This window comes from Spermophilus citellus (genome assembly GCF_964194105.1).
Source record: "Spermophilus citellus genome assembly, chromosome: 1".
Lineage (NCBI taxonomy): Eukaryota > Metazoa > Chordata > Mammalia > Rodentia > Sciuridae > Spermophilus > Spermophilus citellus.
Genome location: NC_138182.1, coordinates 3,068 through 28,333, shown reverse-complemented (window position 1 = coordinate 28,333; position 25,266 = coordinate 3,068). Strand labels below are relative to the sequence as shown.

Here is a 25,266-nt window from a genome sequence, read left to right as displayed (position 1 = left end):
TAGGCAAGTGCTCTACCACTGAGCCATAACCCCAGCCCAACCCTCCTCTTTAAGACCCTGCCTCTTCTCCAGACCCCACTTATCTTCCAGACCCCCCTCCTGACCTTCCATTCCCCTCCTCCAGACTCTGCCCCTGTTAGTCTAGGATGAGCAGCTCCCTGGCTGCTGTGCTAATTGGCAATATATTCATAATGGTGCACAAATAACGTCCATTGTATAAACACTGACATCCTGCATTGGATGAATTATCTTGACTGTATCAGAATTTTATATACCATAAAATAACTTTAGAAAAGTCACCTTTCTCTCTTTATTTTCTCTATAGATCATGAACATTTGAAATAAAATCAGAATTTGTTAAAGGGCAGATGACAGCCAGCCTTGAGCCCTGATGATCCCAGGATCCCATCCAGTGGGAGAACTCTAAGTATCAGTCCAAGCTTTTGTATGCTAATTGATTCATTATTTTTTTCTTATTTTAGAGTTATTTTGCTATGTAATTCCCCATGGCCTTCAGTTCTGTGTAATAGGTTTTTCCTATTCAATTTTTAATTAATATTCTTTCAATTTTCTACAGAATTTTTAAAATATTTTTTTAGTTGTCAGTGGATCTTTTTATTTTATCTATTTATTTTGTTTATTTATATGTGGTGCTGAGGATTGAACCCAGGGCCTAACACATTCCAGGCAAATGCTCTGCCTTTGTGCCGCAACTCTAGTCCTGTATAGGATTTTTAATTCTGTGAACTTCTATTTTTTTATTCATTTTCTATTTGATTACACCAATAAGGAATATTTTAAAAATTTAGTTTACTTTGTTTTTGATTGAGACAATTGTTTGTTTGAGAGAATTGTCTTGTTTGGAAATGCTCAGAATCAAATGATTTTAATTAATTTCCATTTATTAAGACATGTTTGAGACTGGGTGTGCAGCTCAGTGGCAGAGCACTTGCCTGGCATGTGAGAGGCCATGGAGTCCATCCCAGCACCACACACTCAGAAGATGTCTTTGACAGGACTCAAGCATGAGAGGTATAGTTTCAAAAGATCATGTATCGGGGCTGGGGTTGTGACTCAGCAGTAGGGCACTCGACTAGCATGTGCGAGGCCATGGGTTTGATCCTTGGCACCACATAAAAATAAGTAAATAAAACAAAGGTATTGTGTTGAACTACAACTAAAAGTAAAGAAAAAATTTTAAAAAAGATCATGTATTTACATATATACACATATACCAAAGTGCCTCTTCCAAATTCATATGAAATTATTCTAAGAAAATTTCAAATCAGTTTTAAAAGAGAAGAGGGATGATGATATTTTTAATGTTAACCATTGATATTTCATGATATTTAAAACCACTATAGATGAAATCTCCTGAGATGCAAATCATTACAAAATGTAAGAGACAAGTCAGTAGCTGCTTTTTTTGTAATTCAGATACATTTACTCAAAATAAGCTTTTAAAAAACATATTTTCTTCTTTTCAAATTTAGAAAGCATTTTCATATGTCCTATTAAAGTTCTCTATTCATCAGAAAGTTCTCTTATTCCTTGCATACAAAGGGATGGGCCTTCTAATGAGCATGATACTTTATGTTGTCAGGAATTCTTGTGGGAGAACTCTTTAAGTGTTTTGCCTCTGTTCAAAGTATCATTTAAAATGTATCAATTTGCTTTTGATTTCAGAAATTTGTCTTTCTTTTGAAATTATGTATTTATTAGTATATAGGGTTATTCATGTAGGAAATGCCATGATTACATTTTATCCTAATGTTGGTGCCCCTATGTGCTTATAAGGTGGCTTTCAGAATGAAGTTTAGTATCTCTCTCATATTTGTTGGATTCATTAGAAAAGTACATGCACTTTTGATCATATTTAAATGGTTGCATTTGAATTATTAGAAGCAGAAATCAGACATGTTAGTATTGTGAGCTGAACAAAGTGCAGGTTTACTTTCATCATTTTGAGGAGGCTGACATAATGGCTTCTGCCTTGTTCTGTACCTGCCATAGTTGTCAGATGTCTCACCTGGAGAATTTTTTTTTTTTTTTTTTTTGGCACTGGGGATTAAACCCAGGTCCTTGCTTGTGCTATGCAAGCCCTGAACTACATATGTCCCCAGTCTTTGTTACAATTTCATTTTGAGACAGGGTCTAGCTGAATTGCTAATGTCAGCCTCAAATTTGTGATCCTTCTGCTTTACCCTCCCAAATAGCCAAGATGACAGGCATGAGTCAAAGTGCCTGGCTTGTCCTGGAGTATTTTGATATCAGTATCATATGTTTCCAATGTATTAATAATTTCCTAAGCTAGATTATGTTCATTTTTCTTATCAACAGTCAATAAAGCCTTTTTGTTGTTTTTTTGATGGTATGCTTAATGTGAATATGGTTTATGATGTGACACCACTGTTTATGGTGATCTAGCTATGCAATTCACTGTAAGGAGAGTATTTTGATTCTGAGAGTCTCAAGTGTTTTAGGTCCAACATGTTTCCTTAAGAGGAGTGATTATTCATTTTCTATTTGATTATAAAAAGAAGACACAAATTCTTTTTTTTTTTTTTTGTGGTTCTGGGGGTTGGTCCTAGGGCTTCCTGCATGCTAGGAAATCTTTCTACATCCCCAGCCCCATAGATCCTTTAGTTGTCATTAGCTTCATGATGAGCTAGTGACAATAAAATTACTTAGAAGTTCAACTAGATTTAGACTCATACAAGAGTGTGGGCATCCATAGCTCCTTGTGATTTCTAAAAGGTAGAGTGTTTTCTCACAGCACAGCAGCATCTAATATAATTTCTGGACCAAGCTGACACCTCTGCTTCTCTTGGCTCACCACTTCCTGCAGAGTTCTTGGAGGAGATGACTATTTCTTTGACTATTTGTCCCAGTCACAAATATTTGATTATATTGCTGCTAAAAAGGTATGCATAGAAATAAAATAGAGACAAGGATTCTTTGGGATAAATGATTCAGACACAGTGAGTCAATTTGCATTAGGACTTTTTTTTAATATAAAGTCAGTCTTTCAGGAAAGTTAAACCAGGAGTTGAAATAGAATCTCTAAAATGTCATTTTTTTTCTCCTCTATTGATCAAGTTTTAAGAAGGCAAACCTAGAACCTAGTGACAGCATAAAAATATAAGGAGTTTACTTATGTTATTACTTCAACATGAAATATGTAAAAGAAGCACATACTTTGAATTTTATATTAATTTGAACTATTTGATTTTTGTGTTATGAATGTTCATAATAAAATACAGAACTAGCTAAGAGTGTCAGTTACCAGTAATTAACTGTATGAATAATTAAACAAGTACGTGTTTATTTAGAGGCAGGTTCTCACAGAGTTACTTAAGGCCTCACTAAGTTGCTGAGGCTGGCTTTGAACTCAAAATCCTCCTGCCTCAGCCTCCCAGGATGCTGAGATTACAGGCATGTGCCACCATGCCAGGATTAATTTTATCTTTATACAGAGATTGAAAAGAAAGTGTAGAGATTTCCCAGGTAGCCTCAATCTGGTTTCTTCCCTTGTTATGACTTAGGTGAGCTGTCTCTAAAGTGTTAACATCTTAGACCATTTGTCATGAAGAAAAAATAATGGTATGTTAACATTAACTGAAGTCACATATCCTTTGGATTCTCAGTTCTGTGTCTTCCTGTTCTAGGATCCCATCTAGGAGCCAACATGACATCCAGTCATCATGTCTCCATAGACTTCTCTTGGGGTGACAGTTTCTATGACCTTGAGAACATTGAGGATGACTTGTCAGGTATTTTTATAATTTTTTTTTGAATTTTCCTTTTTTCATATTTAAACTGGGGCTGTGAGTCTGGGGGAGGCAGGTAACAGAGGTGAAGAGCTGCTCTGTCATCTCTTGTCCTTATTGTCATATTAGTATTGACTGTGCTCACCTGGCTGAGGCAGTGCCTTTCAGGTTTCCTTGTGTTTCTCATATTTAGCCTGGGGCTATTGGACTGGGGGAAGCTGAAAAGCAGTTCTATCATCTCCTGCCCTCAAGGTGAAATGGTAGTATTGATTGTGCTCACCTGCTTGAGGAAGGGACTTTCAGGTTTCTTACTATGAAGTTACTCTTTTTTTGCATGTCCACATTGTCTGTTCTTCTGGAGGAAGTTGTAATGCAGAGCCCACGCTTAGGGATCAGAGAGTTAGCTCTACCTCCTTGATGACTGTGTCTCTCTCAATTATATGGAATTCTTCTGCACAAGAGGTTTCTACTCAGCCTCATTTGTTTGTGTATTCAGTCATTTATATATATCAGTCATCTGGATAGTTTGATTAAGGTGTTTTTTGTTCTCCCCCCCCCCCTTTTAAATACTACTTTGCGGCTCAATTCATCCCTACTTTAACCATTGGGAATTCTTTCCATTGGAGATCTTTCCATTATCTCCTGTTGTCCTTTAACATATTTTCTGGTTTTGTCCCAAAGTTTTTTCTTTCTGATATTTAAATTACCCTGACTTATATATTTACTGTGTTACTCTTAGTATCAGCCATTTCTTCAAAGAGTCATGGCTCCTTTGATTGGAGAGTGATATTAAAATCTTTCATCTGGCAGGGTCTGGGGTTGTGGCTCAGTGGCAGTGTACTCATCTGGCATGTGTGAGGCACTGGGTTCGATCCTCAGCACCACATAAAAATAAATAAAAGTCTTTAAACAGTGTATAAAAAATATTTCATCTTGCATCTTGATCCACACAATTGACAATGCAAAGAAGTTTATGTGTATTCTAATCTTTTCATACCCCCTAATTATAACTATGTTTATGTGGAACCATCTGTGAATGTATTAAGCAAAATGTGAGTTTATACTGATCTGCGGTCAATGGATTCTGACCCATTATGACATAGATCCCTCTGCCTTCATCCCTTGTTTATCATAACTTCTCACCCCATCAGTGGGAAATCTAGCTCCCAGTTTCTGCCATATAATTAATTCATTGTTCCATTATGAGCAATGAATTCATTATTGCTCCAGATTATGGGCTGTGACATAATAAGAAATACACATTCAGCCTCTACACCCAGTTCCTGGTGCAGCACTCCTAAAATCTTTATATTTGCTGAGTGACAGAGGTGTTAGGAGCATTTTTTTGTCCTAATATTGATTCTTTTACCTTGGTTATTTGCACAGAGCTCCTAAATCCTGCAGAATCTCCTGGAGGCCTAGGAGGGGCTTGTGCTTTAATAAGGACTTTTGGTGGGCTCTAGGGAAGCTTCAGGCTGGAGGATGGTCATGAGAAAAACCACAGGAAGGGTGGTGCACCACAACTCCATGTAGATGGAGACTCCTGTGCTGGGAGGCACCTGGGCCTCATCCTGCACAACTCTTCCTCTGTAATTTTGTCTTTTCTAGAATGTCATAAAAGGTAAACCATACAGCATGTAGCCTCTTGAGCCTGGCTTATTTCACTTAGTGTACCAGGTAGAATTTATCTATTTCTCTGTGTAGGGTGGTAGTTCATTCCTTTATATTCTGTGTTGGTTATGCATTCAGGTATCAGAGGACATTTTTTTTTTTTTGAATTTTAATATTTATTTTTTAGTTTTCAGCGGACACAACATCTTTGTATGTGGTGTTGAGGATTGAACCCGGGCCGCATGTATGCCAGGCGAGCACGCTACCACTTGAGCCACATCCCCAGCCCTGGGAGGACATTCTTATTTGTGATCTGATCAGCATCATAGAGCTGCTATTCATAATTATATGCTAGTTTTGTTTTGACATACTTTTTCAAAGAATTTCTCTAAAAGAAGGTGATTTATAGGGACACTGTTGGGTTATAGATTGGACTTTTTTGCTTTGGGAAGAACTAGCACATCATCTTCCAAAATGGCCATGCCACATGTTCTCCTAGTAATGCCTGAGACTGCTGGTATCTCACATCCTGCAGCTGTTGGTGCACTGCTGTTTCTTAGAGATCAGCAGTTCTAATAGCTGTGCCATACTACCTCACTATTGTTTTAATTTATGATTCCCTGATGATATGGGATGCTGAGCATCATTTTGTATAACTATGTGCCATCTTTTACAGAGTAGGAAAAAAGTGTGTGTGTGTGTGTGTGTGTGTGTGTGTGTGTGTTTGTGTATGCATGTGTGCATATGTGAGTTGTGTGTGTGTGGTGCTGGGGATTGTACCACAGGGCTCACATAAACTAGGCAAGTGCTCTACCACTGAGCTAATCCCATCCTTTAAAAAATTTCCTAGGCTGGGCTCAAGTTTGCAATCTTCTTGCCTCAACCTTTTCAGTAATTGGGGTTGTTGGCATGCAACAGTGCACTTCGTAAAAAATTGAACTTTATAAAGTCCATGTTATTGGTATTTTTTTTTCAGTCAATTGGTATTTGGTATTGTGAGTTAAAACTCATCAGCAAGGACTGGCGAAGTAGCTCAGTATTAGAAAGTTTGTACAGCATGTGTGAGGCCCTACATTCAAAACCCCCCAAAACAAATATACACTACCATTACTAAATCTAAGATTACATAGATTTTCTTATTTCTTTCCAGATTTTTTTTTTTAAGTTTTATCACATTTTAGTTGTGGACTATTATGAGTTAATTTTTGTAGGAGTTTCTGTTTGTGTCTACATTCATTTCACTTAATAAGGGTTGAATAATTTGTTCAATCACTATTTTTTTTTTAAAGAGAGAGTGAGAGAGGAGAGAGTTAGGAGAGAGAGAGAATTTTTAATATTTATTTATTTTTAGTTCTCGGCAGACACAACATCTTTGTTGGTATGTGGTGCTGAGGATCGAACCCAGGCTGCACGCATGCCAGGCGAGCGCACTACAGCTTGAGCCACATCCCCAGCCCTCAATCACCATTTCTTAAAAGACAAGGATACTGGGTTTCATTTTAGTTTGAATTTCCAAAATCATGGCCTTGAGTAATCTAGATACAGTACTGAATTTCATCCATTTCTCAGGAATGTCATGGGGTGCCCATATACCACTGAATTGAAGCATTCTGTGCTGGGTCCTAATGACCACCAGAGGGTATGTGCCACTTTCATGGATATGGCAGTGTCATAATACTGTTACGGTGGAGTGATAATGCTAACATGTTGTCTGTGTGCAGCCTATAATGCTAATGTATTATCCATAGTAGCCTTTGATGCTATTGTGACCATATGTGGCCTCTAATACAAATATAGTGTCCACAGAGTAGCCTTGAACACTAACAGCTTCCATAACAGCTTCCATATTAATATAATGTCCACATCATGGCCTCTAATACTAAAATAATATTCATAACATGTCATCAAAAACTAATATAATAGCTACCCTGTGGTCTCTAATCCAAATATAATATACATACTATAACATCTAAGGCAAAGTAGTATCTCCCTGTGATCTTTAATACTAATATGATATCCATAGTGTAGCACCTAAGGCTAATATAATAGCTGCCCTGTGTCCTTTCATGTTTTTATGGTATCCATAGCTATTATGGTTTAGATATGAGTTATCCTTTATAATATTAATATGATATCTATAAGAGCTTTTAAAACTGATATAAGAGCTGTCCTATGTGGTGTTTAATGATGATAGTATTTTAAAGCTGATATTATATCTTTCCTATTCCCTTTAATCTTGATAACTTATCCATATTAATATATTTAACACTGACAAAATGACTGTACTATGGCATTTTTTTACGTCTTTTTTTTTTTTTTTTAGTTTTGATGGATCTTTTAAAATTTCATTTATTTATATGCAATGCTGAGATTTGAACCTAGTGCCTCACACATGCTAGCCAAGTGCTCTACCACCAAGCTACAACCCCAGCCCATACTGTGGCCTTTAATACATTTATAATGTCCATATTATAGCATGTAAAACTGATATAATAGCTGCCTGTTGCCTTTAACATTAATAGCTATACAATGTGTATAAAACTAATAGTTTCCCATGACCTTTAATACTTACATATTATCCATATAATAGCATCAAAAATTGATATTACTTGCCCTGGAATTTAATATTATAGCCTCAATGTAGCATCTCTAACTAATATAATAGCTTCCCTATGGCCTTATATAATCATTCTCCTGTGGCTTTTAATATTAATACAATATTCATATTATATCATCTAATACTAATATAATAGCTGGCAATGTGCCTAAGGTATTAATATGATATCCACATATAGCATCTAAAACTAATAAAATAGCTGAATTTTTTGTCCCTAATACTTATAAGAGATCCATAGTATAGAATCTAAAATTAATAGAGTAGCTGCTCTGTGGCCTTAAACACCAATATGACATCTATTTGTAGCATCCAAAAGTGACATAATAGCTTCCCTGTGGCTTTATTGTTAATAAGATAACCATACTATAGCATTAAAAACTAAAATAATATCTTACCTTGCAGCCTTAATATTAATATGATATGCATACTATGGCATTAAAAATTAATGTATAGGTACCATGTGGCTTTTAATATTAAAATGCTGTGTATTTTACAGCATCTAAAATGAATACTACACACACACACACACACACACACACACACACACACACATACACAAACTATAGCTTCTAAAACTGACAAGGTGGTTGCTCTGTGGCCTTTAATATTAATATGATACCCATAAAGTAGCATCTAAAACTATTATGATAGCTGCCCTGTAGGGTTTAATATTAATATTATATCAATAATAATAATATAATATTCATACTATAGCATCTAAAATCAATATACACACTGTAGCATCTACAACAGATATATTAGCTGCACTGTAGCTTCTAACATTAAAATATTTTCTGTAGTATAGCATCCAACACTAATATAATAGCTGTATGATGGACTTTCTTACACCCTCTCCAAAAAACAAAAACCAAAAATTAATAAAATAGCTGCCACCTGACTCTTAATGTTTTATCCTTACTATAACACAGTAAACTAATAAAATAGCTGTAGATAGTAAAGACTGAGCTCATGAGGTTTCAGAGGAAAAGGCCTCTGTTGGAAATTGGATGAGAGGCCATTCTTGTTATATTCTAAAAAGTTGTCTACAGTTTGCCTATGTTCTGAGATGTTCTGTGAGGCTAAATTTAAAGGTGATAGAGTAATTAATCTGGCAGAAGAAATTTCAAGGCAACACAGAATTCAGGCAGTGACATGAATATTGCTGGCAGCTTTTAGCCAAATTTGGTATAATAATCAAAGATCATAAAGCAGAGCAGGAAGAGCACCTTTTAATTTGGTCAGAGTTAAACTAAATGTGTGAGTCAAACTGGAGCTTAGGAAGTTGTAATTGTTAAAACATTCTGACCACTAAAGAGATGCTAAATACTTTGCCCAGAGACAATAGGAAATAAGCCTTGAGTGCATCTCAGGAATTGGCAAAACCACACCAATTTCAGGCTCAAAGTTTTAATTTATCTTTTTTTTTGTACCAGGAATTGAACCCAGAGGTACTTAACCACTGAGTCACATCCTCAGCCTTTTTAAATATTTTATTTAGAGACATGATGTCACAGAGTTGCTTAGGGCCTTGCTAAATTGCTGAGGCTGACTTTGAACTTGCAATCTTCTTGCCTCAGCCTCCTAAGCTGCTGGGATTAGAGTCAGGCACCAACCTGCAGCTGACCCTTGACTAGGACAGGACCTCCTGGGAAGGGGTACCTGTGCAGTGTCCAGAGGTCATCTGGATGGAGGCAGGAAGCCCCTCCTTATTTTCTGTGCTCAGCCCCTATGGGGAAAGTTGTGTACTCTCAGTATACTGACTGCCAGCCCCCCTTCCCTTCCACCTATCTGACTTTGTCTTGGATTACTCCAAGCTTGTTGTATGCTCACTCTGTCAAAGGGCCAGCTGGGCCCAGTGGGCATAGGTGAGACACCATGACCAAGTGGAGTATCATCTTCTGTACATTCCTGAGGGACTCTTCCTGCTGAGATTAAAAGAGATATTTTGGCTGTTCCAAGGTATGGATGGCAAGAGGGGAGCTGAAAGAGAATATGAGGGGTGGTTTGTTCAGCCCTGGACTTTCTGGGATCCAGGGCTTTGGGGACATAAAATATGGGTGGAAAATATTCAAACCATAGCACCATCCTTTTATATCAAAACATGGGATGATGGGCTCTATTTTAGCTAAAATATGCAAATGTATGTTGAATAACCAGAACAGTGAATTTCAGAGGTTGTGCATCAGGACTAGGTAGTGGCACAGCTCTCTCTACAACACTAAACAAGCTAATCAATCAACAGAATCCAAGCTCAGGATGCATTTGCTACCTGTGGAAAAGAGATGAAATTAAAATTTGGGATGGAGGTATGAAGCTGTATCATAATGTCCTCTAAGCTAATCAGAAGTGGGTCATAGGGACCCTAATGGCAGTCACCTCCAGGTTCTCCCCTAGATGTAGTTCTTTGGGGATCCTGGAGTTGCCTCCATGTTTATCTGTTGTATCCTTGGAAGCTCCTATGGATGGACAAAGATGCAGGCCTGGGTTGTTGTGCTTGCATTTTTCTGAGTTTACCACCCACATCCATAACTTTGAAATCTCTTTCCATAGGCAGCAACTGCACACTGAGCCTGAGTTTATCAGCTGCATATACAGGTTTTTCTATTCAGAACTCACTTTTCCCTCTGTGAGGTATGCAAAGGTAAAGGCAGTCCAGAGTAGAGATCTGGGGGAGCTCAGAGACACCAGGGCCTCCATGGCATAGATTCGTAGCAGTTATGCTGTTTGTTTACCCATTGAAGCACATCCTGATTGCTTAAGCTATTGGGGCATTGTGAATAGAACTACTATATGTAATTGCATGCTGTTATCTAGATATACATTTTTTAAAGAGAGAGAGAGATAATTTTTTAATATTTATTTTTTAGTTATTGGTGGACACAACATCTTTGTTTGTATGTGGTGCTGAGGATTGAACCCAGGCTGCACGTATGCCAGGTGAGCGCGCTACCGCTTGAGCCACATCCCCAGCCCTAGATATACATTTTTGAGGAAGTTTTCTATATTTTTAGGATTGTGTGGTGACACCATGTCTAACTTTAGGGAAAATGCCTAGTTTTTTTGATAGTGTTGAACTGTTGTGTGCTCTTACAACAATGCACAAGAGTACCTGTGGCTGCTCATCATCCTCATGGTTGATACTACACTTAGTAAAGACCTTAGCAGCTCGGTAGGTGTGCAGTGCACCTTGGGGTCTTAGTTTGTGCTTTCCTCATGACAGGTGATACTAAGAATCATTTCTTTGCTTCTTTGCCATGTCGTATATTTCTTGTGAGTTGTCTGTTCATGTCTTTACCAATTGTGTTGTCTTATTGTTGAATATCTCACTACATTTTTTTACACAGTTTGCTTTAGACATATATCTTCCAAAGATTCCCCCAGTGTTTGACTTGTCTTTTCATTTTCTTTATATGATTTTTTTTTACAGAGAAATTTACTACAGTCCACATCAGGTTTTCTTTCATGGATTTCTTGTTGTTATTGTTTGTTTGCTTGGTAGCTGGTATTGAACCCAGAGGAGCTTAACCACTGAGCCACATCCCCAGCTTTTATGGATTTTTTTGCAGGGGCTACATATAAAACCTTATCATGAAACATGTGGTCATGCACATCTTCTGGAGTTTTACAGTTTCCCATTTTAAATTCAAGTCTACGGAGTATTTTGTTAGGTTCTGGCATCCATATGTGTGGCTTCTTGAAGTGTGTTCTTTTGCAGTCAGTGCTGTCTAGTCTAGGTTTATAAACAGCTTCTTGGGAATTTCTGGAATGCACTGAATCTTCAGATAAGGTTTGAGATAATTTCATCTTAATTATATTATTGAGACCTGAGCAAAGACTATCTCTGCATTTATTTATATTTCATTTGATATCTTTATAAACATTTCAAGATTTTCTGAAAGTATGTTTGTACTTTAAGACTTACATGTAAGTACTTCAAATTTGGGGTCTCTATTTTAAATATTAATGCTTTAAAATGTTTCTTATTCCAGTTTATAAATTTCACTGTTTCCCCTACATGATGGCTGAAATATAGGAAATCAATGAAATTTTGTCTATGGGTCATGTACTTTGCTGCTTGCTATCTCCATCCATTCTGATCAAGACATAGGATGCTGGGCTCTATTTCTTTTTGATTTCCAAAATCATGACCTGGAATAGTCAGAACTATGAATTTCAGAGCTTCACTGTGCCTAGCACAAGGGGGTGTAGCTCTGAACAGTGAACACCCAGCACCCAGCATCCTGCACTGCCCACAGTGGCCAGTGGGGACACTCAGAACAACCTTCTCTGATCAACTGCTTTTGGGGGCTGTGTTCTGTGCCCTAATCATACTTCCTTCTCCTGGGGACCCATATAAGAGATGCCACATCTAGGGACTCCTAGGGGCTTTATATAAAGTGTAGACCAGTATTTTTTTTTTTATCCTGGGAACACACCTAGAAAGATACCATGGCCTGGGGATGCCTGGTGGATATGTCTATGGTGAGGACTAGAGCTTCCTTCTCCCTGACACCTACCCATGAAGACTCCACTGTGGAATCAGGATGACTGAGATCCACTTGAGGAAAACATGAGGAAGAAGCTTCTTGTGTACTGCCTGGTGTGCTGAGAAGGAGGTTCTGCCATGTTCTTTACTTTCTCAGGTAATATGTTAGCAGAACTTATTTTACAACAGTATTTCTTACTGAGGCTTTTGCTGCTCATTATCATGGTATGTCAATGTATTTTGTGTGGCTTGAGTGTCTGAGGACACAAATGCCCCCTCAAGATGGTGCAGGGAGGGCCCAGTGCCTGGAGTCTCATTGGGGCCTGAGGGTAAGGGCTCATGAAAATGCAGTAAGAAGCTCTCAGGAGCCTCCAGGGTGAGAGATGCAAAAATTATGATGGATCGCACTACCCAGAATCCTGGATAACTGCAGAATCCTCATTGCAGTTACCAGAGCCTTCTGCAGTGAAGGCAGCATGGGTCAAATGACAGACTGTGCTACCCATAATTCTTGGGGACCTGCAACTTGCAGAGACCTCTGCAGAGAGGGCTGTATTGACAAAAAATCAAACTATGCTGCCAATTACTTTTGGGTGCCTGCTCTGCCCAGGAGCCACTGAGGGTGAGAATTTTAAAGGCAGAATACCAGACTTCAATGCTCAGAATCTCTGGGGATGCATACATATCCTGTAACCCTGTAAGTCCCAGAGGATTTGGTGGTGATGGTTTTGTTGGTAGAGCTCACTTCCTAGAATCTCCAGGGTCCCAGGGAAAGCATGGGGTCTTCAGCTCCTGTGATCCTCAGCAGGACTGTGCAGGGCAAACACTAGACTGCATTACCCAGAACCCTCAGGGACTGCAGCTCCAAGAATCCTCTGTGATGAGTGGGCAAACCATTGAACTGCATTGCCCACAATCCTAAGGGGGAATTTTAGTTTCAGAATTTTCTGCAGTGAGTAGGAAAAACACAGGATGATATTATCCACAAATCTTGGTGCCAGCAGCTCTCAGGATCCTCTGTTGTGAGGACTGTTGGACTGAGAGCTTAACTACAGTATCCATAATCCTTGGTGGGGTGTGTTGCCGAGGTGAGTATGCAGCCTGCAACTCCCAGAGGCCTCCCAAGTGAGAGCTGTGCACTATGCAGGTCAGACTACACTACCTACAATTCCTGGGGACACACTGGTGAATGTGCTGCCTGCAATTCCAGGAGGCTTCCACAGTGAGGTCTATCAGTACCAAGGCAAGCATGTGGCCTTCAGTTCTCATGGCCCTTGCAGTAGGGAAATGCAGGCAAAACACTAGACTACCTTATCCAGAATCCTCAGGGGGAATTGCAGTTCCCAGGATCTGCTATAGTGAGGGCTGCAGGGTAGGGAGGTAAACTACAGTACCTAGAATTCTTGGAGGTGCCCCGTGTCCATGTGGCCTGGAACTCTCAGAGGCTTCCACAGTGAGGGCTATGGAGGCAGAGGGCAAGACTATGCTACCCAGAATCCCTGGAGGCCTGCAGCTCTCAGACACCTACCTATTGAGCACTGCCGGGGCAAGCTTTGTATTGCACTACACAAACTCCCAGGGGTGTCTAGAGAGGCTTGTGCTACACAGATCCCAGAGTTTTGATGGTGAAGTCCACTTAGGTAGGATGGACTGCACAACCCAGAATAATCAATGGCCCACAGCTCTCAGAGACCTCTGTGGTCAGGGCTGACTGAGTAGAACTGACTACAATACTCAGAATTCCTGGGGGCTCTGAGCTCTAAGTAGTCACTTTACAGTTGAACATAGCACCAGGCTATAATACCCATGATTCTTGGGGGCTTGCAGCTTCCAGAATCCACTGTAGTGATGGCTGCATGGGCAGAACACCAGACTACTCTGTCCAGAATCCCTAGGGATGCCTGAGTGACTGTGTAGCCTGCAATTTCTAGAGACCTCTGGAGGGGGGTGCGGCATTGTAGAGGACTAGATTACACTGCCCAGAATCCTGGGTTGGTGTATGAGGGTTAAAGTGCTACTTGAAGCCCCCATAGGCTTCTGGAGTGAGGGCTGAATGGTCAGAATGCCAGACTACACTGTTCAGAATCACTGGGGGTTCCTGAGTAGCCTGCAGCTCACAGAGGCCTCTGCAGCTGGGCTGCATTGTAGAATACAAGACTGCACTACCCAGAATCCTGGGGTTATGAGGGTAAATGTACTACTTGTAGCCTCTGGCTTCTGGGGTGAGGGCTGCATGGGTAGAACAGCAGAGTCCACTGCCAGGGTCCTCCAGGTTGCCTGGGCCCGCACATGGCACACAGCTTCCATGGTCCTGAAGGGCAAAGATGGTGTGGGCAGAGCACAGGACAGACTGAATGACCTAGAATGCTCTCAGGGGCTACTGGGAATTTGGTCTGAGCTCAGGTTCTTCTAGCCTCCTACAGTGGTCTCCCTGGGCTGGGAATTAACAGATTTTCTTAAAATTCCTGATTCTAAAATGGGGCAGACCCTGGCTAAGTCAAAGGCTTCTGGGACTACATGTCCCAGAAGCCTTTGAAGTGGTCTCTGCCCTTGGGCGCCTGAGTGAGGGTCTAGACTCCCTGTGGAAGCCTCCCTCTGTGCCTCTGCCCACCTGGCTCAGACTGCTGCAGCCCTTGGCCTGGTGGAGTGCAGGGAGGGGGTCTCCTGGACTCCATTTCTCCTCTCCTGAGATTCCACTACTCATGGTGCCACAGCCAGACCTAGTTACAGAAGTGGGAACAGATTTTATTCAATAACTGCTGAGGGTGGAAGAAGGCACTGAAATTCACCAGGTAGCTGGGAGAGGCCCCGCCTCTGAGCCGGGAGCAGCTCGCTGCACGTGCACGTGGCCAAAGGGGCGTGGTCAAGAAGGGGCAGGGCCTCACCGCCATCTTTAATGCTGCCTCCCTGAGAGTGAGGAGAGCTGGTTTCCCACTCAGGACCAGCTCGGGAGAACCCCAGTTCACTGGAGTGTTGGGTCACTCCACAGAGAGGGGCAGAGCTCCCTTCTCAGAGCAGATTGAGAGAGACACCCAGGTTGGGGACCCTCGTGGGCCATGCCTCCAGGGACTCCTGGAGGTCCCTTCTCCTCAGAGCAGCCTCAGCGGACTCTTCGCTTAGAGACTTCGTGAGTCATGGCTCTAGGAATGCCTGGAGTTTCTTTGTCCTCAGAGCAGCCTGAGGGGGACGCCTGTCTTGGGGACCCTCATGTGGCATGTTTCTGGGGTTTCCAGGGTTTCCTGAGGGAGATGCCAGGGTTGGGGACCCTCACAGGTCATGACTCTAAGTAGGCCTGGGGTTCCCTTCTCCTCAGATCGGTCTGGAGGAGACGCCAGTGTGGGGACTCTCTTGGGTCACCTCTCTAGTGATGCCTGGGGTTTCCTTCTCTTCAGAGTTGTCTGAGGAAGACTCCTGGTGTGGGGAGCCTTGTGGGTCGTGTCTCTAGGGACACCCAGGGTTCAGTTCTCCTCAGAGCAGCCTGAGGGAGATGCCTGGTGTGGGGCAGCCCTATTTTGTATTATAGAGACAGGGTTTCACTGAGTTGCTTGGTGCCTTGCTTTTGTTGACACTGGTTTTGAACTCAAGATCCTTCTGCCTCAGCCTTCTGAGCCGCTTAGGTTTAAATATATTACTTCTAACAAAGCCAGAATTTATTAAAAATACATCCCCTGTATTTTGAATAATGAACCACCTTTTTTTCTTTAATATTTGCTTAGTTTTGTTCAAAAAAAATTATTTTTAGTTGTAGAAGGGCACAATACATTTACTTTATTTATTTTTATGTGGTGCTGAGGATCAAACCCAGTGCCTCACACATGCTAGTCAAGCACTCTACCACTGAGCTACCACTGCCACACATTTTTCTTTTGGTGGAGAGTTTAATTAGCAAGAAGCCACCCCTCCAGGACTCTCTTGTTAAGGCCTCCCCCTCCAGACCCTGCCTCTTCTCCAGACCCCACCCATATTCTTTGGCCCTGCCTGTCCTCCTGAACCACCTTCCCCCTCCTTCCTACCCTGCTTCTCTATGTCCTACTCATGTTCTAGGGCCTGTCTCTCCCTCAGGTCTCACCCGTCTGCCAGGCCCTGCCCCCTTGTGGCTCATTATCCCTCTCCTTCAGACCCTGTTTCTCCTCCAGATCTTTTCCTTCTTCCTGTCCTGCCCCTCCTCCAGACCTCACCCTTCTCCTCTTTTTACTTTTTTCACTTGCACATGGACACAGTGCCTTTATTTTGTTTGTTTATTTTCATGTGGTGCTAAGGTTTGAACCCAGTGCCTCACACATGCTAGGCAAGCCTTCTACCAGGGAGCCATAACTCCAGCCCAATTCTCCTCCTCTTTAAGACCCTGCCTCTTCTCCAGACCCCACCCATCTTCCAGGCCCCCTCCTCCTCCTGACATTCCCTCCACCTCCTCCAGAATCTGTCCCTGCTAGTCTAGGATGAGCAGCTCCCTGGCTGCTGTGCTAATTGGCAGTATATTTGTAATGGTGCACAAATAACGTCCGTTGTATAAACACTGACATCCTGCATTGGATGAATTATCTTGACTGTATCAGAATTTTATATTCCATAAAATAACTTTAGAAAAGTCACCTTTCTCTCTTTTTATTTTCTCTATAGATCATGAACATTTGAAATAAAATCAGAATTTGTTAAAAGGCAGATGATAGTCAGCCTTGAGCCCTGATGATCCCAGCATCCCACCCAGTGGGGGAACTCTAAGTACCAGTCCAAGGTTTTGGTTTCTAATTGATTCATCTTCTTATTTTAGAGTTATTTTGTATTATAATTCCCCATGGCCTCCAGGTCTCCAGTTCTGTGCAGTAGGTTTTTCCAATTCAAATTTTTGATTAATATTCTTTCAATTTTCTACAGAATTTTTAAAATATATTTTTTTAGTTGTCAGTGGATCTTTTTATTTTATTTATTTATTTTGTTCATTTATATGTGGTGCTGAGGATTGAACCCAGGGCCTGACACATGCCAGGCAAATGCTCTGCCTTTGCACCACATTCTAGCCCTTAATAGAATTTTTAATTCTGTGGACTTCTATTTTTTTTATAAGGAATATTTTAAAAATTACTTTTAGCTTACTTTGTTTTTGATTGAGAAAATTGGCTTGTTTGAGAGAATTGTATTGTTTTGAAATGCTCATAATCAAATGATTTTAATTAATTTCCACTTATTAGGTATCTTTGGAGAGTGGATGTGCAGCTCAGTAGCAGACCACTTGCCTGGCATGTGAGAGGCCATAGAGTCCATCCCAGCACCACATACACACAGAAGATGTCTTTGACAGGACTCAAGCATGAGAGGTATGCTTTAAAAAGATCATGTATTGGGGCTGGGGTTGTGGCTCAGTAGTAGAGCACTCACCTAGCACATGCAAGGACCTGGGTTCGATCCTCAGCACCACATAAAAATAAGTAAATAAAACAAAGGTATTGTGTCCAACTACAACTAAAATAAAGATTTTTTTTAAAAAGGTCATGTATTCCCACATACATACATATACCACAGTGCCTCTTCCAAATTCATATGAAATTATTCTAAGAAAATTTCAAATCAGTTTTAAAAGAGAAGAGGGATGATATTTTTAATGTTAACTATTGATATTTCATATTTAAAACCACTATAGATGAAATCTCCTGAGATGCAAATCATTACCAAATGTAAGAGACAAGTCAGTAGCTGCTTTTTTGCAATTCAGATACATTTACTAAAAATAAGCTTTTTTTAAAAAAAAAAAGATATTTTTTCTTCTTTAAAATTTAGAAAGCATGTCCATATGTCCTATTAAAGTTCTATATTCATCAGAAAGTTATTTTATTCCTTGCATACAAAGGGATGGGCCTTCTAATGAGCATGATACTTTATATTGTCAGGAATTCTTGTGGGAGAACTCTTTGTTTTGCCTCTGTTCAAAGTATTATTTAAAAATGTATCAGTTTGCTTTTGATTTTAGAAATTTGACTTTCTTTCGAAATTATGTATTTATTAGTATTTAGAGTTATTACATGTGGGAAATGCCATGATTACATTTTATTCTAATGTTATCCTAATGTTGTGTTAATAATTTCCTAAGCTAGATTATGTTCATTTTTCTTATCAACAGTCAATAAAGCCTTTTTTGTTGTTTTGATGGTATGCTTAATGTGAACATGCTTTATGATGTGACACCACTGTTCATGATGGTCTAGGTATGCAATACACTATAAGGAGAGTGTTTTGATTCTGAGAGTCTCAAGTGTTTTAGGTCCAACATGTTTCCTTAAGAGGAATGATTATTCATTTTCTATTTGATTACACAAATAAGACACAACTTCTTTTTTTTTTTCCTTTTGTGGTTCTGGGGGTTGGTCCTAGGGCTTCTTGCATGCTAGGACATCTTTCTAACACTGAGCTACATCCCCAGCCCCATAGATCCTTTAGTTGTCATTAGCTTCAAGCTGAGCTAGTGACAATAAAATTACTTAGAATTTCAACTAGATTTAGACTCATGCAAGAGTTTGGGCATCCATAGCTCCTTGTGATTTCTAAAAGGTAGAGTTTCCTACAACACAGCAGCATCTAATATCACTCCTGGACTGATCTGACACCTCGGCTTCTCTTGGCTCACCACTTCCTGTAGAGGTCTTGGAGGAAATGGATGTTCTTTGACTATTTGTCCCAGTGCAAATATTTGATTATATTGCTGCTAAAATGTATTCATAGAAATAAAATAGAGACAAGGATTTTTTGGGATAAGTGATTCAGTCACAGTGAGTCAGTTTGCCATTAGAACATTTTTTTATAAAGTCACTCTTTCAGGAAAGTTAAACCAGGAGTTAAAATAAAATCTCCAAAATGTCATATTTTTCCTCTGTAGTGATCACGTTTTAAGAAGGAAAACCTAGAACCTAGTGACAACATAAAAATATAATAAGTTAACATATGTTATTATTTCAACATGAAATATGTAAAAGAGGCATATACTTTGAATTTTTTTAAAAAAAAATTAGTTGTAGTTGGACACAATGCCTTCATTTTCATTTATTTCTTTTTATGTGGTTCTGAGGCTCAAACCTAGCACCTCACACATGCTAGGTGAGTTCTGTATCACTGAGCTACCACCCCAGCTCACATACTTTGAAATTTATATTAGTTTGAACTATTTGATTTTTGTGTTATAAATGTTCATAATAAAATACAGAACTAGCTAAGAGTGTCAGTTACTAGTAATTAACTGTATGAATAATTAAACAAGTAGGTGTTTGAGAAAATATAACCATGTCCTAAGGTTTTACTTTAGAGTAGTTTAATCTTTTTTGGGGGAGGTTACTGGGCATTGAATCCATGGGTGCTAACCCTAATCCTTTGGCATTTAATATTAATATTTACCCATATTATTGCATCAAAAAGTGATATAATAACTGCCCTGTGGACTTTAATACTAGTATAAAATCAATACTATAAAATGTAAGTGATATAAATGCTACCTTGTGACTTTAAGTACTTACACTATATCCAACTATTATAAAATTGATAAAATAGCTTCCCTGTGTCAATTAATACTAATGTAATATCCTCATTCTAGAATCTAAAGCTAATATTGTAGCAGGAAAGTGACATTTAACATCAATGTGGTATCAATACTATAGCATGACAAACTAATGTAATAGATTCCCTGTGGAATTTAATACTAATATAATATCCTAATACACCATGTAAAATAAATATGATAGCTCTACTGTAGCCTTTAATACTGATGTTATATCCATTCTAAAGTATTTTATACTAATATATTAGCTGTCCTGTGAACTTCATGCCAACATGATATCCATATTGTAGCATCTAATGCTAATATAATAATATCTTCCCTGTAACCTTTAATATTTACCCATACTATTGATACTATAATGTAATATCCAGATTATAGCATCTAAGACTAATATACTATCTGCCCAGTGAATTCCAGTAATAATAAAATCTCCACAGAGAAGCACATAAACTTAATATAAGAGCTGTTTTGTGTCTTTTCATGATCATATGATATCTATAATATGCAATCTAAAAGTAACAGTAGCTGACTTTGGTTTTTAATATTAATGTAATATGCATACTATAGCATCCTAAAGTACTATATCAGCTTTGGTATGGATATGGTATATCCATACCAAAGCTTCTAAAACTAGAATAATAGTGCCCTGTGGCCTTTAATGCTAATAGGTATTCATACTACAGTATTTAAGGCTGATACAATAGCTGAATTGTGGTCTTCCATATCAATGCAATGTCAATATTATAGCATATTGAACTAATGTAGTAGCTTCCCTATGACATTTATATGCCAATATAGTATCTAACCTATTCACTTTAATACTAACATGATATTTGTACTGTAGCCTCTGAAACTGATATAATAGCTAATTTATCATCTAAAAGTAATATAGTAGCTGCCCTGTAACTTTAAAACTATTACAATTTTTATAGTATAGCATCAAAATTAATATAATAGCTTCCCAGTGGCTTTTATATTAATATGATATCTGTGCTACAGTATATCCAATACTAATAAAATAGTGTCACTGTGGCTTTAAATACTAATATGATATCCATGCTACTGCAACTCAAGCTAACATAATAGATGATTTGTGTCCTTTAATCTTACTATAATATCTATATAATAGCATATATTACATAATAGATGATTTCTGGCTTTAAATATTAATATTATATCCATAATATAGCATCTTAAATTAATATTACATATGTCCTGTCTCTTTAGGACAAATATTATATCCATACTGTTGGATTTAAAACTAGCATAATAGATACCTTGTGGACTTTAATACTAATACACTACCCATACTGTAGCTCCTAAACTTAATATAGTAGCTGCCTGGGCCCTTTAATATGATATGTAATATGATAAACATATTGTGCTCTTTAAAACTAAAGTAATAACTGCTCTGTGGCCTTTAGTGCTAATATAATATTTATAATATACCATGTAAAACTAATAACTTCCTTGTGTCCTTTAATATTGATAGTGTAGCATCCAAAACTAATATGATAGCTGCCCTCTAGACTTTAATATCATAATATTCATACTGTGACCTCTAAATTTAATACAATAGCTGTTCTTGTGGCCTTTATTATTGGTATGTTATTCATACTATAGCATGGAAAACTGATTAAATAACTGTTCTGTGGCCTTTAATATTAATATGATTTCCATATTATAGCAAAAAAAAAACTGATATCAGAGGTCTTTATTACTAATAGATGCAAACTATAATATCTAAAACAAGTAAGTAGCTGTGCAATAGAATTTAATACTAAGTGACATCCATGCTAAAGCATGTTAAACTAATAGCTCCCCTGTAGCTTTTGATACTAATATTATAGTCTCCAAAACTGATGTAACAGATGTCCTGTGGCCTTTAATATTAATGTTACATCATTCCTATAACCTGTGAAACCAATTTAATAAGTATCTTATGAAATTTAATATTCATTTAATATCCATAATATAAATCTAAAACTGATAAACAGGTGCTCCATATAAAACTGGTAAATAGGTCCTATAGTATTAATATGATATTGTATCACCTTAAACTAATATAATGTCAGCTTTGTGGCCATTAAACTAATATGATATTTATAGGATAGTATTAAAACCAATAAACTTCCATGTTGACTTTAATGCTAACATGATATCCATACTTGAGAATCTAATAGTACATAATTATTGACCTGGAGTGTTTAATTCTAATATGATATTCATATTGGAACATCTGAAACTGATGCAATAGTTGCCCTGTGGCCTTTGATATTTATATGATATCCATCCTATAGTATCCAAAGCTAATAAAATATATTAGCTACCCTGTGGCCTTTAATATTAATATAATATCCATACTGCAGCATTTAAAATAATAGATGGGGCTGGGGATGTGGCTCAAGCAGTAGCGCGCTCGCCTGGCATGCGTGCGGCCCGGGTTCGATCCTCAGCACCACATACCAACAAAGATGTTGTGTCCGCCGAGAACTAGAAAATAAATATTAAAAATTCATTCTCTCTCTCTCTCTCTCTCTCTCTCTCTCTCTCTCTCTCTCTCTTTAAAAAAAATAAAATATATAAAATAAATAAAATAAAATAATAGATGCACTGTGGCCTTAATATCATATAATTGGTTTGGATATGCTCATGTGTGAGACAATGTAAGAAAGTTTAAAGGTGAAATGATGGGTTATGAGAGCCTTAACCCAAATTAGTAATCCTCTGACAGGAATTAACTGAGTGGAAACTGCAGGCTAATAGTGTGTAGCTGGAGGAGGTGGGTCATTGAGGCTGTGCCTTTGGGGTACTTATTTGGTGAGCTATGCCTAGGTTCTCTGCTTCCTGATCACCACTTTCCTTCACCACACTCTTCTGACCCACCTTAAGCCCCAAGGAATGGAGTTGGCCATCTATTGGCTGAGTTCTCTGAAACTGTGAACCCCTAAATGAACTTTTCCTCCTTTAAAATTGTTCTTGTCAGATCCTTTGGTTAAAGTAGTGAAAAAGATGACTGAAACAATAACATACATGACATAGATCTAAAACAAATACAATATTTGCCCTGATGCCTTTAATACTAATATGCTATTAAGAGTGTAACATCTAAAACTGATATATAATAGTTTCCCTGTGACATTTAATGTTAATATAATATTCATGCCATAACATCCCAAACTAACATATAGGCTCCCTATAGCCTTTTATACTAAAGTAATATCTGTACTATAGCATTTCAAGCTAATATAATATCTTCCCTGTGTCCCATATAGCTAATGTAATACATACTATTGCATCTAAAATTGATATAATAGCTGCTCTGTATCCTTTAATATCAATAGACATCCTTATTATAGCATCTTAACTTGATATAATAGTTGCTCTTTGGCCTTAATATTTATATGATACCCATAATAGCATCTAAAACTGATAAAATATTAGCCCTGTGGCCCTTAATAGCTATTATGATAACTTTATATGCTATCATATGGATATGCTATATTATAGGGTTTATTGCTATCATATGGATATTTTACTTAAAATGACAAGGGGGCTATTTTATTAGTTTCAGAGTGCATAATATGGATAAAATATTAATATTAAATGCCACAGTCTAGCTATTATATTAGTTCTAGGAGATATAGTTTGGGTATCATATTACCTATAAGCATCCAAAACTAAGATAATACCTTCAATGGCTTTTAATACTACTATGATATCCATGATGTTACAACTAAAACTAATATTATAGCTTCCCTGTGGCCTTTAATATTAATGTAATATCAATAATGTGGTCACAGGGTAGCTATTATATTAGCTTTATAGATAACTGTATGGATATTAATATTAAATGTAAGGAAAATAAAAAGAGACAGAGAGAGAAGATGCAGAGTCAGAATGACAGAATGGCAGAATGGTCAAGCTGCCAGCTTTATTTATATCAATAGGTTGCATTTGGTCATTGGCATCAGTAATATACTATTGTTTCTTGTGTCATTTGGAAGGTTATAGAGTTAGCAACGTTATGCAGCTTATTCCTCAGTTATATTCTACGGTTACAATATGCAATGTTAGAAGCTTTGTGTAGCTATCAAGAAAGTTTATTGTTTACAGTTACTGTTAGGTGGGCAGGTCCATGAGCATGCGAGCTTGGTGAAACATTTTTATTGTATAACAAGAGTGTTTCTTTATTCCCAGGAGCTGTGTGCCTGCGATCAAGGTCAAAGCCGATAAGACTCTAGCAGAAAGCCTTCTAATGCAGGGCATTGCTACAGCAGGTAGGTGTCTTGTGTCTTTGCACAGAAGTTTTCCTAGCATCCAGGCATTCCTCGTCTTGGCACAGAAACTTCCTAGCCACCAAGCATGAAGCCATCAGAGACCCCAGTCCAAAACACAGAACCCTTGTGGGCCAAAGGGAAGCTTTAAGGCCAAAGGAAAGCTGTTATATCAGTTTTACATGCTATAATGTGGATATAATATTAGTTTTAAAACTGAAGAGCTGCCTGTGACCTTTTAATACAAACATGTCATCCATACTATGAAATTGTAATGGATATAATAGCTCCCCTGTGAACTTTATAACTAATATGGTATCCATATTATGGCATCAAAAACTGACATAGTAGCTGAAATGTGTAATTTAGTATTATATCCATACTGTGGAACTAAAACTAATAACATACCTTTCCTGTGGCTTTTCATATTAATGCAATGTCCATATTATAGCATCTAAAACTAATATAATAGCTGTCTTATGGCTTTTAGTACTAATATGATATCCATATTATAACATTTGCCAAGGTCCCTTAATATTAATATGATATTGATAAACTAGCACCTAAAACTAATAAAATATTTTCCCGTGGGCTTTAATACTTTTTAAAATTTAATATATTTAAATATATATATTAATATATATATATATATATATATATATATATATATATATATATATATATATATATTCATAGATACCATCTAAAAACAATAGAACCTAAAATTAATATTATAGCTGTCCTGTGGGCTTAAATACTGACATGATATTCACATTATAGCTTCAAAATTGAATATAGTAACTGTCTGTGTTTTTTAATTCTAATATAATATGCATATTATTGTATCAAAACCTAAGATAATGTATGCCATGAAGCTTTTAATAATAAGATATTCATATTATAGTATGTAAAATGAATAGCTGCACTGCCTCATTTATTACTAATATAGTACTCATCCCATAGCA

General features: G+C 38.0%; 1 long non-coding RNA gene across 1 annotated transcript; it reads left to right on the top strand.

The window, feature by feature from the left end:
- The first annotated feature begins 329 nt into the window (after nucleotides 1-329).
- Nucleotides 330-3,711, top strand: LOC308646801. Its single transcript, XR_014021493.1, has 3 exons — nucleotides 330-445; nucleotides 910-1,032; nucleotides 3,669-3,711. It is a non-coding gene; the product is annotated as an uncharacterized lncRNA (long non-coding RNA).
- The last annotated feature ends 21,555 nt before the right edge of the window (nucleotides 3,712-25,266 follow it).